Raw genomic sequence first — 6,080 nt, 5'->3', positions numbered from 1 at the left:
GTAGTACATACAGTATATATATATATATATATATATATATATATATATATATCCTTCATTTTTATTCTCTCTTTCCTCTAGCAAAACCTTCAAATGGCATAATAAATGTATCAAGTTAGTCCTTCTATAACCTTGATGTTACATTGGAACACCATATGATATTGTTGATTCTTGCTATACAAGTAAGAATTTTAACGGCAAGATTGCAGAATGATCTTGTACAATCATAAAAAAAATAAAATAAAAAATAAAAAATTACAGCTAAAAAAAAAGAACTTTCCAGAGTTTCTGGAAAAAAATAATAGGTCAATAATATTTTTTTTGCTTAAATTATTCAGAATCAGTCCACGTAATCCTTACCTCAAATGTCATAACATTAATTTCCAAGCACAACAATAGTAGTGTAATACCATTCTCAGTATAAGGAAGTGGGTTGTTTAAGTAGGAACTCGATACTTACAGTCATAAAGAATCAAGTTAAGGGCAAACTCTTAAGCCTTAATAGGAACTTGTCTCTTTAAAATGAAGAACTACATATAGAGATTCGTTCAGAAAAGCTAAAATTAATTTTGTTAGCTAAAGAGTACTGTTGAGACTTGAGTGCTTCATGAACCCACCACCCTTGGGATAGTAAAACACCATTTCCCACATCCATATCATCATTTTCCCATTTCACCAAACAAAAACCTTAAACACCATAAATTTTAAAAACCATTCAATGCACCTTTTATAAGTTCACTTCCTAGCTTTATATTCACCCAAATACCTAGAAATAGAATCATCCAAACCATCGTCAACTCCTCATCAAAATAACCTTCTTCAAATTCACCCTTGCACGTACAAAGTTCACTGATTGTTCGAAGGTGTTAGATTGAAATTCCACCAAATCCACTCATGAAGCGAAGGCACAATTCCCTCTTTTGAAGGTAGGTAAGTGAGATTCATGGATTGAGGAAGGGAATGAATAGCACTATTACGTGTGGAGCATCATCCATTCTTGAAGGTGATCCACAATCAACTTCTATAAAATTTATATAAAAATAAAAATAAAAAAAAGAGGTAGTGCATGCAGGTTAGATAATCTTAACCCTTTTTTGTTTTTTTTTTAATTCTTGTGTGGACTAAAATATTTCTGAATTTTGATGACATGGGCAGAATAATGAGAATGAACATTCTTAGATTATGAATTTAATATGATTAAATGATGCATGAGATGGTTACTATTGTGTTTTGAAATTAAGTAGTTCTCAATTGGTGAATAAATAACTCTTAAACTAATTGACAGAATGAGTGTTAAAGAACAGAAGTTAAGTTGAAGGGTCCTTAGTCTAACCCTCAAATAGCACGTGTTCTCCATCAAAGGATTATATGAGGTGTAGGCCATAAATTATGAGAACTCCTTCATATATTCATTATTTTGCAGTGAAATTTTCTCGAAAAATCACTTGAACAACGATGGCCAGAAGTATATTTATTTTCCTCCATTGTTCTAAATTTCTTACTAACTTCTCTGTTTCCATTGTAATCCTTTTGTATAATTAGCATCGTTAAGTCCATGACAACAAAGTCATTTTAGAAGTAAAAAAAAAAAAAATACTAAAACCAATCGTGAGATTGGATGGAACTAGATGAAAGCACTAAAATGAAAACATATTAACATTAATGCAAAAGAAAAAAAAACTTAAAGAATTAAATTAAAAATAGGTCAAATTACAGGGTATAATTTGTAATTCAACCTAGAAAGAACATACAATTTAATATCGAATTCAACAAATATTAATTTAATAAATTTAAAGGTAGTATAGGGTTGTATAACATTAACAAACATGATACTAAAGAATCACTTTGATAATCATATAAGGCATGACAAGGAGTTTGCATGGTTATTTCTCTTGCCCAATGCCCATTGGCTTAAACTAGATAAAATGCTATTAGGAAGTATAATTATTGAAACAATTATAACCATTAATTTAAATTTTGTTTAGCATGAAAAGGTGATTAAATCATGAGTAACTTACCAATTAACTAGATCATAGAGGTAAATGTGGCTTTCTTTTTCTTTCTTTTTTTATTTGTTATAACAAGTAAGAGAGTGAGAGATTTAAACATAGATTCCTCTAATGTAAAGAATCAAGCAATACTTCACTAAGTCACAAGACTCTTGGTATCATGGGTGATCATGGAGCAATCAATTTTTTTTATTTATTTTTATAAATAGTTAATAAAAGAGGAGCAATTTGAATTTGGATATTTCCATTAGAAATATCAAAATGTATCAATTGCGCTACAAAGCTCTTGGTGAAATAATGAAATTATAAAGATTTAATTATTGATTGTATTGACGAAATACAATTAAGTTACACCAAAAATATATATATATATATATATATATTAATCATGAAAATATTTTATGCTTGCTTTTGGAATTACACGAAGCAAGAGTAAGTTGAGGACTCCTACGAATTGCAAGGGCACCTTTATCTTTAAGCCACACAAATACGTAAATCTAATTACAATAAGTAATTGTGAGAAGTTATAAAAGTAATAATATATCCATCCAATCCTTTTGTAAGTTTTGAACTATCTTGTAAATTATATTGATCACAATTAATATACTTTAAACATTTTATATCAAGAATTTTTTTTTTTTGGTTAAATCATTTAAAGATTACACAGAATATAGTTTTTAGAATTATGAAAAATATAAAAATCTAATTTATTTTAAATATTTTAATTAATAAACATTATTTTACATGCCTTAACATATACAATTCAATAAAATAAAAATATACCTATAATTTATACTAAAATAAATATATATTTTTCATAGAAGACAAATGTAATAATGATTAATGATCTCCCACTCCTAACTACAAAATCTGTAATTACCTTTTTTTTTTTTTTTTTTTTTTCATAGAAGACAAATGTAATAATGATTAATGATCTCCAACTCCTAACTACAAAATCTGTAATTGGCTTTTTTTTCTATAAGAATAAAATAATATAAAATCATAGTGTCCATGTCTCTAATTTTCCAAAAACAGCTACATAAATATGGTTTCTATTATACTTGGTTATTTGTAACAATATATATAGAGAGAGAGAGAGAGCCCTCCTCTACCGTTGATTATTAGAACTAAAATAAAATGTTACAACTATTATATTTAAGTCAAATCAAAGCAAATAAACATTTCTTATTAAAGAGTGAAGACCATGCACTATTATATTTTCCAAAAAAGAATAAAATATTTTATGTCATTTTGAGTATTTTACTTAATATTTTATTAACCACAACTTATCACATTTGTTTCTTTATAAAATAATTAAAGTTTAAAATAAAAAAAAAATAATAAAAAAAAGGAAAAATGCCACGAAGAATTTGATCATTCATGGTAACATTTGAGATGTATGATGTATGTTATAGCTATAGAAATAGAGTTGAGATGTATGATGTATGTTATAGCTATAGAAATAGAGGTAGAAGGGTAGAGAAGCCAATGAGAGGAACGAAGTTGGCGTGGCGAGTTGTTGTTGGACTTGGAGCAAATTGCTTGACAGTAGGACAATGGACAGTAGTGAGTTTGAGGCGGAAAGAAAAACCGAATATCTTCTCTTCTAACTAGCCAAAGATATTATAGATGAGATTGATGGCCTCATATTGAGTGGAACGTTCCACTTTCTTTGATACTTAGCCACATGGCACTGCCCAAAACCACTTTATTATTAAATCAAAAAAAAAATCTCCACTTTTTCTTTTCTAAAAACGTTAACATCCACAAAACATTATTATAATACTTTTACAACAAAATTTTTTAGTAAAATTTTACAACAAATTATAAGTTACAGATTATTATTTGTTTTTACAAGTAGACAAAAAAATAATATAAATTATAAATTCAAATAAAAACAAATAATAACTCATCACTTATAATTTAATACAAAAGTATTATGAAAATATTTTAAGCATAACTTTTTTTTATATATTTATTAACAGCGAGAAAATCAAATCAAATCATATCAAAGACAAAAATGAAATTGAAAACCCCACTAGTACCAGTACCTTGAAGTTGTGGTCTGAAAATTTTGAATAATAAGAAAAAAAGAAAAAAGAAAAAAAAAGGGTATACGAGTGGTCCAAAACACACATCCATATCCCTATTTTTTCTCTGTCTAGCGTTGGCAATGTAAACGTGGCGACTTTTTATGACTGGGGTGGGCGAGTGGATATGACGTGGCTAAAAGCGCAAAGTGCGACACTCACAGTCACACACACCCACACCCACACCCACAAAAGACTTGGCTCATCCTCATCTAATTCTAATCTATCTATGATCTATCTATCCAACACTTAAAAAGCAAATAGCTTTAATTAAAAAGTATCATTCTCTTTCCCTTTCTCTATCTTTCTCTTTCTCTCTGTGACTTTTCATCCACAACTCGTGGCCAACCTTGTTTTTCTATAAATAATAAAATTTTCACGTCCATATTTATTTTAGAGGCTGAAGATATTTTAGTTTTTTTTTTTTGTTTCTCCTCGTCACAAAAAAAATAAATATCATTGAATTTTTCAGCGTTGTTGTGTTGTGACATATCTATTTCTTTGTCTCTCTGTCTCGACTAAAGTGACGAGTACTATAGCTCCTAGTTCCCACCACTTTTGGCATCACCCATCCTTTTCGATACTCGCCTTTAGACGTAAACAATTGTCCTTCCCAGATCATTAAACCGCTCAGCTCACGAAAGTTTATCATATTGGTCTCCAAGTATAATTCATTTGAGGTTTCGTGTCAAAGTGAGATTAATAAATGGTCAAATTATGAGTTGGAATACATTTTTATTTGGAAAAATAAAATATACTACATGTTAATAATTTATTTGTTGGCATGCACAAATTTATTGTGGATCTGTATTTTTTATATATGAGAAAGGTTAACGAGTGCTCTCAGGGTACTAATTAAAAATCCAATTAAAGAAAATTTTTATGGGAAAAGAAAAAAAATAATTAATATTTTGATAGCTTTTTTTATTTCTCATAAAAGTGATGTCAACAAATTAACATGACCCTTTTTATATTTGGAAAATTTAACTTTTTTTTTTTATAAAACATATAAAATTATTATTTAACAAAATATTAATGGCATTTTAATGATTTTCCTTGGAGCATTCATTAACAAAATCCTTCATTTAATGTAAGTCAATAAGATTCAACTAAAAAAATGAGTATAAAAATAAAAGAGTGCTACGTCCGCAACATTTTCACAACAAATCTTAGTTGGCAGGTTGTTACAGGTTTTTAATTTAAATCCAACAATGAAATTACTTTCTTACCCACTAGTAATAGCAAGTAACAACCTGCTACATAAGATTTGTTGTGAAAATATTGTATACATAGCATTTCTCATTAAAAATAATATAAGGGAGAGAGAGAGATGTGACTTGTAAGTGACTTTAGAAAAATTGAAGGCAAGTTAGCTATACTGAAAAAAAAAAAAAAAAAAAAAAAAAAAAAAACCAAAGACAATCACCATAAATAAAGAGTTGTATGGCCATATCATGGTTACATCTTCTTATAAGAAATAAAAGATTGCATCGCTTGAAAATAATAAAGGAGTCTTGTAACTTAATTGGCAACTCTTAATATTTTCAACAAAAATGTTGTGGGTTCACATCTTCCCTCCTCATTGTTGTAACTATCAAATTATCAACCAAAAAAAAAAAGGTAGCAAAATTATTTACAAAATTAAAAATACCATAAATAAATTGGAATAGGAAGCCATCAAAGTGGTGCAAGAACATAAAAAATATAAAGGGTATTGTGGGGATTTTAGTCAAAATTTAATCAAAATTTATTTCAGTTCTTTCAATTCTTCCCAATTTTAAAGGAAATAATAAATTTTCTTAGAAAAATTAGATGAATGAGTATTCTCTCCTATCTATTGTATCCCCTCCTATTTAAAATAAAAAACAAGAGAATAGAAGATCATCTCTTATACATAAACTCCCAAATAAGGTCATAGATGAAAATTTCTTTGAAGATATATCTTTCAAATCTATTCTTTTTCATCCTTTTTCCTCCTCCC

Source organism: Quercus robur, chromosome 2 (genome assembly GCF_932294415.1).
Source record: "Quercus robur chromosome 2, dhQueRobu3.1, whole genome shotgun sequence".
NCBI classification, from domain to species: domain Eukaryota; kingdom Viridiplantae; phylum Streptophyta; class Magnoliopsida; order Fagales; family Fagaceae; genus Quercus; species Quercus robur.
This window is presented reverse-complemented; position numbering follows the sequence as displayed.